Source organism: Pituophis catenifer, unplaced genomic scaffold (genome assembly GCF_029215685.1).
Source record: "Pituophis catenifer annectens isolate HBS135680 unplaced genomic scaffold, rPitCat1.0.hap2 SCAF_2, whole genome shotgun sequence".
NCBI classification, from domain to species: Eukaryota; Metazoa; Chordata; class Lepidosauria; order Squamata; family Colubridae; genus Pituophis; species Pituophis catenifer.
The window spans coordinates 227,497,104-227,511,599 of NW_027256882.1; the positions used below are offsets into that span (position 1 = coordinate 227,497,104).

General features: G+C 34.7%; 1 protein-coding gene across 1 annotated transcript in view; it reads right to left on the reverse strand.

The window, feature by feature from the left end:
* Positions 1-14,496, reverse strand: part of LOC139311212 (transient receptor potential cation channel subfamily M member 3-like) — a 263,336-nt gene that overhangs the window by 118,865 nt on the left and 129,975 nt on the right. The window lies entirely within an intron of this gene.

Genomic DNA, 14,496 nt, shown 5'->3' on the forward strand with positions numbered 1-14,496 from the left:
TATATATATAACCTTGATGTCCAGGAAGAAAGCCTAAATATATAAGTTTGACAAACACAAAATATTAAAGGTTCTGTAGTTCTGATATCAAAACAATAGTTAATTTATTTTTTAACTCTTATTGATTCAGTTGTGGAAGCAAAAGTTTATCTTCTCTTTTAGAATATATAATGCTAAGGAGTTTAATTGCATATCTGATATAGTTACACTTTGGTAAGTGTGAATATTCTGAATGAAAATAATCCCAATGAGTGGCTGATCTATTGTACATGTTTTTATTTTTTTATTTTACTTAATTGTGTACACTTACTGGAAATGTAAATCTTAGCTCAAATAGTTAGCACGCTAGGAATTTAAATACAAATAATAGATATTAATGTTCAATGTTACAATTACCAATGTTTGGCCCAAGGCAACTTCAGACAGTGTAAAAGAACCAAAAGTTCTTTTATTTATTTATAATTCCATTGAGAATATTCCACAGGAAAATAAATGAGAAAAAAAAATAAAGGGCATTGTGACGTTTTCAACATTCTCAAACCCTAGTCAGGACTATAACACTCAAGTAGGCTTTTTCATATGTATTAGTCCTGAATGGACAACTTTTTTTCTGATGACATTTTATTGGCAATTTGCCATTCTGTCCCAGAATAGATGCCAATACAGTATCATCTCTGGGCACTGCAGTAAATATGAATGGTAGTTTCCAGATCCTATTAACAGGATAAATACAATGGTCACAGACACAACCTTTCTTCTGCAAGTATTCATTGGGATTTACTGCTTTAACCCATACCTGTTAGGAATCAATAACTAAGTTTATTCTCTGCATGGTATGTGACTGAATTAGCCAATCATTTCTATTGCAAAAGGCATACCAGAATTTTCTCTCCTCAGAGTGGGCTGCCTACTGAACCTACACATGAATATCTTCAAGCTGGTCTTGAAGATATTAGCTTAGGATCTATTCTTCTCTATATAGCCACAGAAGCTAAAAGCAGAGGCATTCCCAGGATCAAAGCCTTTAGCTGATATAAGGAAAGCAGCCTCATGCTGCAAGGGAACAACACCATTCTATAAATTTAAAAGGGTGGACAACATTTCCTTATAGACAAGACCTGAAGCATGCTGGATTTGGTGTCTTGTGGGAGCTTAGTGACTTCAAAAGTATGATGTGTTTGATCCCATCTTCAGGCTCAACGTATTCATATCCTACAGTATACTTATTGTGACACAAGTAAGATAAATAAAGACACATATAACAAACATTATCTGAAACTAAATAACTGGATTGTATTAGAATATAAATGAATTATATCTGAGGGCACAAATAATAAATAATCGGTTTTAGTAAAATCTAACAATTCAAAAGCATTAATAGCTTCTGGAAAGTTACATGGGTCTGCAAAAATTCAGGAAACTCAAAAACGTTGCAGAAGAATTAGCTAAGGGAACAAACTTAGTTAATAGATAGATAACCAGAAAATTCTATTGACTAGAAAGGTAAGTTAATATTCCAAAATGTGGCAACAACAAAACCACCTTTGTACTATTGCCACAAAACTACCTGTATATCCCAATGTAGCCATCAAGAGTCTCAAGAAAGTGATTTTAAAAGAAGATTTACTCAAGAAAGTGAATTTAGAAGAAGAGTTCCTAGAGCTACATGCTATAACAAGAAACTCTTTGCAAGCACTTTCTTAAATCAAGGCAAAAATGTAGCTTGGCACTTGATCAATTGACGTGCAATTAATGCTGTCTGTAAATTAAGGTATTTCATTTTGCTTGATTAGATGAATTGTAGATATATGAGGTTGCTGCTGCTTCGAAAGGAAATTTCTCCAACTTAGAGAAACTACCACTACAATATATTCAGATCCTGCACAAGTTGTTAAGTTAATTGTTTTTGTCCACTATGTAAGCTGTTTAATGAATGCTCAAATAGTTTTGTAAATGTGTACTGCATTTAAAATTTACTACTGGGTAGAAGAGGTAAAGGTTTTTAACATCATCATAAAACACTGTTAAATACAAAGTAGATGTATAGCACTTTAAATTAAAATCTGTCTCTTGAAAACAATAGAAGTGTTTCATTTATTGTAAACTGATATATAGCTTTACTTTAGCTGAAAGATAAATATTTTATGAAGAATTGACACATTTTATTTTTATCACTATTTAGGACAGCCAAAGCAGATTGTTTCATGTTGACTTTGTTCTACAAAATATGTCTATTTTTGTATATCAGTACCGTTCTTTAATTATTTTAGTATAGAGGACAACTTAAATATTCCCAATTCACAAATATCTAAAAATATAAAATACACTTCCTTGGAGAGTATTAGCTATAATTGTTATTGAAATATAAACTCTTTCCATTCTCCATTGCAAGTTCTTTCTGATAATTATAATTCTTGTTTCAACTAGGAAATGGAACTGTCAATTGCAATAATATTTCAAAGTTAATATAAATCACTATTTGTCTCCAGCAAGGATTAGTGGTGGAAGTGATATTATCTTTTTGGTATCTTTTTTTCCTATCAGCAGAACAACCAACCATCTGCCATTATGTGTAAAGTATTTTCTCCCTCTTTCTTCACTAATGATCTTTACAGCTTTAGGGCAAAAATGTTCTTTGAAAATAGAAAAATACTTTTAGAAAATATGTTTGTTAACTTGCAGGCCTGTCCTCTGTTACTAAATCTGGTTGTGACAGCTTGATAGTCAATGAGACAACAGTCAAGTGGACTCTCCTGGGGAAAGTAGCTGAGACAATATATCAGATCACTGATAGAGAAAGCAATTGCTAGAATCCCAGTCTTTTTGAAATAAGACGTTTACTAGATTTAGCAGAATTTCCAGGGTTACAGCTCCTATAATGGCTTCCAAAGGCCCATGAGCCAATTACGGTTCTTTATCTATAAGGCAGGTCATGATTAAGATTGTGTTACGTTTTGTCTTAAAATCTTTAGGTTGGTATTTTAGCTTGTCTCAAGATCTTGTCAGATACAAAAAAAGTGTCACGGAAACAACTACAAGATATTTGATTTTACTAGAACAAGTTGATGGAACACATCTCCCTTCTAATATAATATTTGTCAGCTTTATTTTATTTTATTTTCCTTGATATTTCTATGCGGTTGTACGTGCTTTTCATGAACTAAGAGTCAATCAACAGAAGATGCTGATAACAAGAAGAATAGAAAGTAAGAGAGAGAAGCATAAGAATAAGGAGAGGTTTGTGGATAACGCACAGCAGGAGCAAGTAGAAAGGAATTCCGATCGGACTAATTCATTAAAGAATTGGATGGCTATGAAATAAGGAACTACAAGGACTATAACACACAATAAGTTTGTCCCAGGTTCTGGCTTTCCAAAAGAGCTTGGGAAAGAGTAATTTCTTCCTTCTCTGTACCTAACAGGAGGCTAGGAGTAGTAAATAAAATTAAGTAAATCTGTCTAAAGAAGGGATGAATAAAACAAAACCCAATGATTAAGTTTAACAACTGTCTTGGGGAGAAATTGAAGCTGTTAAGAAACTTCAAGGCTGCTTTGTAACTAGATATTAGTTCCTGTCTCTTTTCCACTTTGTGAAAATCAACAAAATGGGATTCTTATGCCTCAAACATCCAGTGTGGTTTGAGAAAAGTACTTGGAAGACTGAAAGAAAAGCAACTATAGTATGTATTAAGCACAATTTTTTTTTCACTTCAATATAATTGGGAGTTTTCACTGAAGCAGATATTAGAAAGACATAAAAGTGCTATTCCCTGACCTTTCTGCTGCTTAATGCCTTCATATCATAATGTTTTCTATGAGATGACTACAATTTGCGTAGTATAGCAAACCCTCAATCAGCAACTGTTTATGTGAAATAATGCAATGAGGACAAAAAGGAAAGAAATATGGCTTGATAACAATTATGTGTTTCTTAATTTTTTTAGCTATACTGTCACAATTTATTCAGTGAAATGGAAACTGCACACATGAGTCCTAATGGATATATCTGCACAAGACACATGAGGTAGACATTATTAATTTACTGATATCAGCAACTTAATGTATTATTTTCATCAGAATGAATGTGACAAGCTTATTAGAAATTATTTTTGTTTACTGTGTTCAGATACATATGCCTTGATATCCAAAACTTTCACAATGATTGAAGTTAAGATTTTAAAGATAGTCAGTTTGCTAATTTTAAATAAAATGAGTATTAAACAAAATACAAACACAATTCATAATATCACATTGTAGGTATATGATATAATATGTTAAAAAGTATTTTGATATAGATTAATGCTTAATAAGAAGCTGCAGAAATAGTCTATTTGCTTCATTTTATGATAATTATTTGGTAGCCTGTTTTTCGAAAATGATCACTTCACAAATAAAACACTAGCTTTGCAAGTGGGTAGCACTATGCAAAAAAAGGAACCTTGTTTGACAAGCTATTTAAAATAAAAGAGGAGTTGGGAGTTGACTGTTTTTCATTTTTTCAAGATATCTAGTTATTTTCACTTCAAAGCAAGATGGAAAATTCCCAAAGTTGCGGCAAAAGACTGATCTTATTTTTAGAAAATTATTCAATATGTTTCAAGCTTGATGTTCTTTTTCAACATTGTTTGCCTTAACAGAAAACAGATTCTCCCTCCTCGGTTACCTTCTGTTCCTGTCTTCTATAGCACTTTGGATATTTTCCTACTGGTTGTCAATCATTTGATTTTCTCTTTAGGCTCCCAAATTCATAACACCTTACTGCTGGCAGTGGTCCTTTGAACAGCAAGATTGGTCTCCCCAGAGATACCTTGGAAACACGTGGCGACATGAACCTTTTATCTGTCTGCAGTATTTTAAAACAACTGCCGTGAAGTGTCCCCCTCCAAATGACTGCTTAAGTAATTTAAGTTATTGCAGACAGATGCTAAATTTGTGCTCTTGCACACTCCAAAGATCTTTTCAAGATCTTTTTGAAATTAAGTCAGAGGCACTGACTTAATTTCACAGGGACCACAGCTGCGATATAAGGATATCTGCAAGAGGGGCCTAAAGTCCCTGGGAATGGACATTAACAACTGAGAAACCTTGACCTCCGATTGTTCAGCTTGGAGGCTAAAGACGCAGCATGGCCTTCTCCAATTCGAAGAGACACTTGTTCGGCAGGCTGAGGCAAAGAGGCAGTCCCGGAACCAGTGAAATCTGGGGGCTGAGCAGGGGACAGAATATATCTGCCCTCAGTGTGGAAGGGATTGCCACTCTCGAATTGGCCTTTTTAGTCACACTAGATGCTGTTTTAGGACCTCTTTCCAGAGCACGATACCATAGTCTCTTGAGATTGAAGGATGCCAACGAGATGCACACCCCAGTTGGATAATGAACCATGACTGTATTCCAAACCATTGTCTCCATCAGAAAATAAGAGAACACGGACTGCCCTAAATGCAGACCTGTCTTTAGAATGACACAAGTATGACATTATCAGAAAACAGAATCATATTTTGAATTTGAATCTTAGCAAGTATGTTAAGCAGCAAGAAAGCAGGGCTGAAATTCTGTTTAGAACAACAACATTTAGAGTGATTCTTATGTTTTGGCAAGTTCTGCTTGGCACATTGCCAAAAAGTCTTTTAAATCCTCTCTACCCTGTTAAGTTCTTTCAAGCTTAGATGTTAGCAATCCTATCCAGAAAATAGAGTTAATTTGCAGAGCTAATATATGCACGAATGCTATGGACCCAATTAAACCTTAATCAACTACTTAAGGGTTTAAAAATCAAACAGCCAATTTGAGATCCATAAAAGTTGGAATTCTCAATATTTTGTAGGAAAAATAAATTTCCAAAGTAAAATTTACTTGATTCCATTAACATTTCTTTCCCAGGTTCCACATATTCCTTCTATAATAAAATTCTGAAGAATTAGACTTAGCTTCACTTTAAAACTAAAATACATATTGAAATATTTAATTGAAATGCTGCATCATTTGCCTCAAGTTATGTAAGACAGCAATATATAGTTTGGGAGCTAAGCACAGTAGATGGAAAAGGAACCAATGCATAAAAAATAAATATGTTTTTATTCACATAACTTTTTGGTATTATCAAATGAACTAAAATGCCTTATGGTGATGGCAAATATTTGTTTCAAAGAGTAACAATTCTGCTTTCAAATCAGTGAATCCTGCAATTAGACTTCCACATGCACAGCCATAGGCTCAAATGTCTTATCACCTATCCGAAGAAATACTGGTAGTTCTCGACCTATGACCACAATTGAGTCTAAAATTTCTATTGCTTTGTTAAGTTAATTTTGTCCCATTTTACGGCCTTTCTTGCCATAGTTGTTAAGTGAATCACCATAGTTCTTAAGACAATAACATGATTGTAAAGTGAATCTGGCTTCCCCATTGATTTTGCTTGTAAAAGGTAAGAGGTCACAAAAGGTGATCACATAATCCTAGGACACTGCATAAATATGAGTCAGTTGCAAGCATCCAAATTTTGATCACATGACCATGGGGATGCTGCAATGGTTGTAACTATGAAAAACAGTCATAAGTCACTTTTTCAGTGCTGTTGTAACTTTGAATGGTCACTAAATGAACTGTTGTAAGTCAAGGACTACCTGTAGTAACATTTGCATCCATGTTATTTGAATGGCTTAATGATAATGTTTATTTTTAAAGATCAAATGAATCAATCTATTATATACAGTATATATATATATATCCCCACATTCTATTCCCAAAATCAGCTCTGATTTATTCACAATGGGGACCAATATTCCTAGCCATTTCTTCTCTTTTCATATCCCATCAAGTATCTAGCTACAATTTATTACTGATATTACTCAAGATGGTCTTCAGTATCACTGCAAACCTCATTACATGCTTTTTAATATTCCTTTTAAACATTTTTAATAAATTCAGCACTTATGTGCACTTTAAAACTTTAACGTCAGAATTTAAGGGATTTAGTTTCAAATGTAAACAACTTCTAGGACATTAGGCATCCTTCATCTTTTAAGAACAGCCTAACTTTTCTGTAAATTTAATTCTATTCAATTAAAAAGAAAAATGAACACTTTAAAAACAGCTTAAAATTCATGCATCCTTTCTTTTTTAATGACGTTTCCTCCACAATTTTTTACTTTAATAAATTTAATACAGGTAGTCCTCAATTTACAACAGTTCATTTAGTGACTGTTCAAAGTTACAACAGCACTGAAAAAAAGTGACATGACCATTTTTCACAGTTACAACATTTGTAACATCCCCATGATCATGTGATAAATATTCAAATGCTTGGCAGCTGGTTCATACTTATAACCATTGCTGTGTTCCAAGGTCACATTGTGTGATCTTTTGACAAGCAAAGTCAATGGGGAAGTCAGATTCATTTAACAACCAGATTAGTAACTTAACCACTGCAGTGATTCACTTTACAACTGAGGCAAGAAAGGTCGTAAAATTGGGCAAAACTCACTTAACAAATATCTCAATTAACAATGGAAATTTTGGGCTCAATTGTGATCGTAAGCTGACATCTACCTGTAATAATAAATTACTATATTATCACATTCTAATAAAAGCCAACCCAATGATTAATGATAATTTTTAATGCAGACACTGACCAGTCCAAAATAATATAGAGAAACAGACTGAATAGAGCTCTGGGACTAATTAACTCGCCACTCAATTGATTCCTGAAGAATCATTTGGTTGACTCTACAAGCTGCAGCACAAAATTTGGCTACTTCAAGTGTAACAGCTGAATTTGTAGCTGCCAAGATAAAATAAATAGGTCAAAACTTCCCTATCTTTTTATGAAAAACAGAGTAGTGCAAGTGACACAAACACCTCAGTAAAATTAATAATATAATAATACATGAGCTAGGATCTTGACCTTTCCTCTACCCCAAGGACAAATCCAATTTGCTTTAATAATACTATGTTTCAACTCTAAGACCATTGAAAATTCAATCTACATAAAGGCCCTGTACTGCCTCAAAATGGTTAGATGGCCAAATAAATAAAATTATCTGAATGCTTGAAAAAATTCAGATATTCTCCTGCATAAATTCTCTAAGTTGATACTTTCAATTTAAAATTATTTTCCTAATAATCTTTTTCAGTTTTTTGCACCCTAAAGCAGGGGTGAAATTCAGCAGGTTCTGACAGGTTCTGGAGAACCGGTAGCAGAAATTTTGAGTAGTTCGGAGAATCAGCAAATACCACCTCTGGCTGGCCCCAGAATGGGGTGGGAATGGAGATTTTGCAATATCTTTCCCCCAGGAGTGGGGAAGGAATGGGGATTTTGCAGTATCCTTCCCCTGGAGTGGGGTGGGAATGGAGATTTTGCAGTATCCTTCTCCTGCCATGGCCACCAAGCCACACCACATCACGCCCACCAAACCACACCCACAGAACCGGTAGTAAAAAAATTTGAATTCCACCACTTCCCTAAAGATAATGTGTTACATATAAGCATCCAAATGGGGCCACTTTGAGTTCTGTATGTCTATGCCAATTGGATTGAAAAATAAGAATCAGAATAAGTGATACTAAGCCCATTAGAAAGAAAGTTAATTTGAATTAGTAGCTGATGAAAAATAACCAGGCCTGACTTCAACTTAATGAAGCCTGCTTCCATTTTTAGGCTACCTGAAATATGCATTACAATTATATGCATTTATTTAGCACGTCCTTGCTAGATAGAGGAGACTGGAGCTCTTGAGTTAACAAATAAAGCTCTAATACTATATCCTGAACTGGTATAAGACCAATGGGGCTTCTTTCTAAGGTTCAATCATGGAGCCTGCACAGATTTAGTAATCCAGTTCGATTATTCAAATTAGAAATTGAGCCTAATTTTGCCCAAAGTTTATGCACAGACATCACCAATATTGACAGATCTAGAATATGTCTTTCCTCTGAATATTAGTAAAGGTCAGAATAATATATACTCAGGAAAAAAATTAATTTTTACTGATGTTAGTGTTTCTTACTATTTTTTTTAATTTACTTACTACCTTTGAGAGGCATGGTGGCTCAGCGGCTTAAAAGACACCGGAAAAGATCTAAGCTCTGGCAGTTTGAATCCTACCATTGCATGACGGAGTGAGCTCCCATCACTTACCTCAGCTCTGCCAACCTGGCAGTTCAAAAGCATGTACAAATGCAAGCAGATAAATAGTTATTACTTTGGTGGGTAAGTAACAGTGTTCTATGCTGTGGTGTGTTATCATGCTGGCCACATGACTATGGAATAGTCTTTGGACAGCGCTGACTGAAGGGCTTATGGAAATGGAGATAAGCACTGCCCCCTAAAGTTGGCTACAACTAGTGGAGTAAAACCCGCAGGGACAGCTTTACCTTTACTATTTTTAATTCAAATTCTATATTTCAGTATGTAGCCTCATCAAGAACTTTATGCCATCATCACAGACAGAAATAACACAGCCTACTTACAGCAAGTATTATCTCATATTTATTTAAATATAGCAGCATATTTAACAACTTCTTCCTACAAGATAAATCTAAGAAAATCGTTTAGATGTAAAAGAAAATGTTGAGCAAACAGCATTCATTAATCTGAAAAGAAACTAACTTCAATAATATAATTTTAGGGTACAGGAATGTCAGATTTAATGCCCACAACACCTACTACATTCCATTCTAAATTTGAAAATGGCATATTTTTATTTGCGGTTTGTAATTCAAACACTGTCTGTTCCAATAAAAAGAAACAGAAGAGAAAAGAAATCCCATACAAGGGCACTGGCTTTTCTTATAGGCAAATTATGTACAACACAAAAGTTCATGGCTTCCGGTTTGCTGTTTGTCCCCGCCGGACGCTCCTTCGGGATCGTCGAACCCACTGCCTGTAAGAGCTGCCTTTTTCAGCGGAATGGCGGCTCGAAAAAACTCCGTTTCCATTAGGAAACGGAGACAGAGCCGGCTGGGGTGGGTAGAGTCCTCTGCCTAATCCCAAAAGTTTTTTATTTACTTTTGGGAGGGAGCGGAAGAGACTCCCCGTATCCCCAGCCGATGCTCCGGGCTCTGGGAGATCTCTGCTACATGCAGAGCTAGGGGGCAAAAGCAAGCCTGTAAATCTGTTAAATTAATTAAAGAATTAATTAAAGAAGATGTGAGCTGGACCTCTGATCCTGAAGCGCAAGTATTCTTATTTTAGAAAAGTTATTGAAGTTGCTTAAGAAGTGAAAGGAAAAAAGATTTTTAAAATGGCGATTGCTGCTGTGACTGCCGCGGCTTGAAGAGAGGCTGAAGGGGAAAGTCCTTCCGTTTTCTATTACAAAGTAGCGGAGTGAATACTTCTGGCTGTAATTGAAGGCAAAACCTCACTCTCACTCTTGTTTTTTCCTTTTTTTTTTTTCCTGGGGATCTGATATTGATCTTGGTTGGAAAAAAGCTTTTTTTTTTCCTCTTTTCCAGTAAATCTTGTCTGTGTGGAAAAATGGCACTGAGACTTATAAAGTTAGACAAACAGGCTGTGGGGGGGGGGATTCCCCCATTAACAAATTACATCAACAAGTTCTAACTCTCCAGTCTCAGAAACCTGACTTTAATATAATAGAATTTCTTCTTGAGGAGATTGTAAGAAGGGATGAGATTGTGAACCAGCAACTTGAAAAATTTAAGCTGGAAATTAAAGAAATTGGTGAATTGGTGAAATCTAAGTTTGACTTTTTGGATCGAAAGATTTTAAAAACAGCTAATGGTTTAGCAGACTTTGTGATTCAGTTGGATGCAAATACTAAATTATTAGAGTCTAAAATGAAAGAAACTGAGGAGAATTTGGACGACAAGATCCAAAAAATTAAAAAGGATTTGGCAAACACTCAGGATAATAGTTCAGAAGACAAACCTAAAATGGAGGTTGACCAAAAGATTGGTAATGAAGAAAATGTACAACAGAGGATTGAAAGAGAAGTTTTAATGTTTCAATACAATTTTACAGAATATGCAATTAGACTGAGAGGTCTGCAGGAAAGTGACAGAGATGATTTAAGGAAGATATCTTCTGAAATTCTGGCTGGGATTTTAAAGGTTCAACCTGATGAAGTGTTTTGCAGGATTGACAGAATTTATAGAATAAACTCCTGGTTGGCAAAACAAAGGCAATTGCCTAGAGATGTGGTGATTTATTTTACAGATAAAGAAATTAGGAATAATATTGTGCAGAACTCTTTTAGTTCTGCTTTGCAATTTCGTGGAAGAAAGATTTGGATTTTTAAGGAGCTCCCGCCCAAGATGTTAATGGAGAGGAAGAAATTTGGTTTTCTAGTGTCTGAGTTAAAAAGAAGAAATATCCTATTTAGGTGGGATGTTCCAGTTGGTTTAATATTGAGACACCAAGGAGTAAGATACCAACTGAACACTGTTGAAAAAGCGGAAGAATTTTATCAAAAAATCTTAAAAATGAATTCAACATCTTTAGGCATAATACAGGACAAACAAAAGGAGTTGGAAACAAAGGGAAAATATCAAATTATAGAGGCTGTGGTAGATAAATTGTCTTCGGACTCTCTGGATACCCCAGCTGGACTGTCTATAAATATGAGAGCAGTGTTATCTGATTCCAATGTGATGAATTATCAAGTTACAGACAAGTGCGTAAATCAACCAGTTGATATGCAAGTGATGGAAAAGAAATATGAGATAATAAAACAAAACCAACAAGATCAACTTATAAAGCAGAATGAAAATCGATCAGCTGATACACAATTTGTAGGAAGGAAACCAGGATGGAAATTCAACCCGCAAAAGAAAAAGAAAAGAAACAGATCTCATAGAAATAGCAGTTTCTAAACTAAGCAACAGTGAAGCCAGGGACTTTAAAAAAATGAACGAATATGTGAAAATAGTGGAGGCGAAGTATTGTTTAATACTATCTTGAGGATAGTGGCAGACATCTGCAATGCCGTGATTTTGGGATGTGAAAAGAGCCTTACATTGTTGGATTTGAATTATCTATTTTGGATTTCTTTTACCGATAAATATATTATAACTATTTCGAGTTACAAGGCAAGAGAGTCATGCTGGGGCATGCAGAAGATCTGGCTGTTACCCACTAGGATGATGGGAATTAATAATCCTGATGAAAACCAATTACAACTATATGGAATATAATTATAATGTCACTCGGGTGGTTGTTTTTACTTTTATATATACATGAGGATATTCATTACTGATGGGGGCAGAAGATGATTGAAGATTTTGAATAAACTGTTGCACCAGGATGTTATGTTACCCTATTATGGATGATGGATTTAACAATCCAGTGGAAAGACATCAAAGAAGATATTATATGAATTATAAATTTAAAGTCATTGTCTTTTTTCTTTTTATAAAATGTAATGTATACATAGATATATGTATATTTTAGCAGAGTGGGCAGTGGTTCATATTTAGAATTGTAGTAATTTTGCGGGAAACTGGGTTGAAATAGGTTAGTTTACTGATTGATTAGTTTAAGAAAAAGGATTTTTAAGTTATATATTTAGGGGAGTGGAGGAATTGGATAGAACTGAATAAATGTTAAATTTGGATGTGGGGAGAAGGCTGCTTTGAAATGTTATATTAATATATATAAAAGATTAAATGTTATGTTGTTGTAATAATATACTATAAGTTTGGGGGAGGAGAAAAAGGGCAGATTATTGCGAAAATGGGAGTTATAAGAATATTATGCTAAGGGTCAGTATTTTGAGGAGGGAGTAAGGGAATGGTAAAATATTATGTAATTAGTTATGAATTAGCTTAATGTTGTGAAGAAGTCACGGGGGGATGGGTGGTGAGGGGGGGTTAGGGAAGAGGGGGGGAAAGGGGGAAAAACTTGTATTTGAAAACTTTTTCAATAAAAAAAAAAAGTTCATGAGGGAATTATAACCTTTCCTTCAGTTTTGTTGAGAATTCTTGGTGAATTGGTGATTCCTGATGCCTTTTTCAAATTCTACTTTCTATACTGAAGCACTGAAACTGCCTTATTGCACTTCTTCTACCTCAATACCCTTGGGTTTGAACTGTCAAATGTTTTGTCTGGGATGCACCTGACATTCCATGCATAAAATAGGGAGGGAAAAACAGAAGGTGAAGCATTTCATTGTAGGATAGTTCTTACTTAAGCATGCTCCACACAGCTGATGTCCTCTCTCTTCCTTATTCTTCCTTATTTTACCACAGTCTTGGTGGATTTGAATGGGGTGGGGATAAACTGGGTTTGGATCATTCCTCAAAGATCTTTTAATCAAGATTTTTTTATTCCAAATTGTCAGCCATTGACACTTTTTTAAGGAAAGCAGGTCAGCAACCATCCAACAATCACACAGTCCCCTGCATCGACTTTGTGAATTTGGAGATTTACGGTTGTCAGATGCCTCTTGAAGCAAACATATATTCCCAGTCAAAGGTTGTATAGTATCATAATATAGAAAAACACAGGTTTCTAAGCCAAAAATTGTTTATACTTGTTTTCCTGACTTTAGATTCAGAATGTAACTTCTGTGCAAGAATTTAAAGAATATGAAACAAAAGTGAATGCTTTATAATAGCTCTATTCAAAGTCTCACCTTTTTCTACATTAATCATCTCTCCCTCAACATCATCCTTACACCACCAGTTTAATATGCCTTAAAACAATTAGATGCATTTATTTTGAAAAGTTATATCCTGGCTTCCTTTGTAAAACAAATAAAATAAAGCTTTTAATGCTCTTTAAGTAGGGAAAAATAGATGCCTTAACCAGAGAACAGACACAAAACACTCATGCATGACAGGCTTACTCACAGATGACAAGCTGTTGCACTAAACTATTTTGGTATACAATTCATTTGTGATATCAAGGACAATTTGGTTTCATCCATATGACTATTTATTACTGGGACATCTTGTGCATGATTTTAAGTGGGCCACACATTGCAGTTAGCATGTGATGATTTCTATGAGCAATTTGGAGCTGACAACATTAGCAATATTGTACATCTAGCAATATGAATAGCCCAAGCACTTCACTACTTTTTTTTTAAAAAAAAATACATTTTAATACATTATAAATCTTAGCATACTGTTTTTAAAATGAAATTAATGTTTTCTGTTATTACCAATGATAGTTTAAATTTACGAGCACAGTAGTTTAATTTCCTTCTGCAGTTTTGACAACTGAGGATATAAAAAGAAATAGGGGTCAAATTAATAGAGGATATTCCTCAGAATGAAATCAAGTGGTAATAAAGAACTAATTTGGTTTTTTAAAAGAATAGCATAATCACCTAATGCAAAGTCCCTACTATAAGTTAAATATACCTGAGTTCCCCAACTTTTCCAGCTTTTTGGATCAGCGGGGGGTGGGGGTGGGGAGGGAAGGTTCCGTGCAAGTGGTGGGCACACAGCTCCATTTGCGCGAGCATCGGTTAACAGGAAAACAGATGTCTTCTTCTGGTTAGTTCTTAGCCGCGTGTTTAGTATGACTAACAAGAC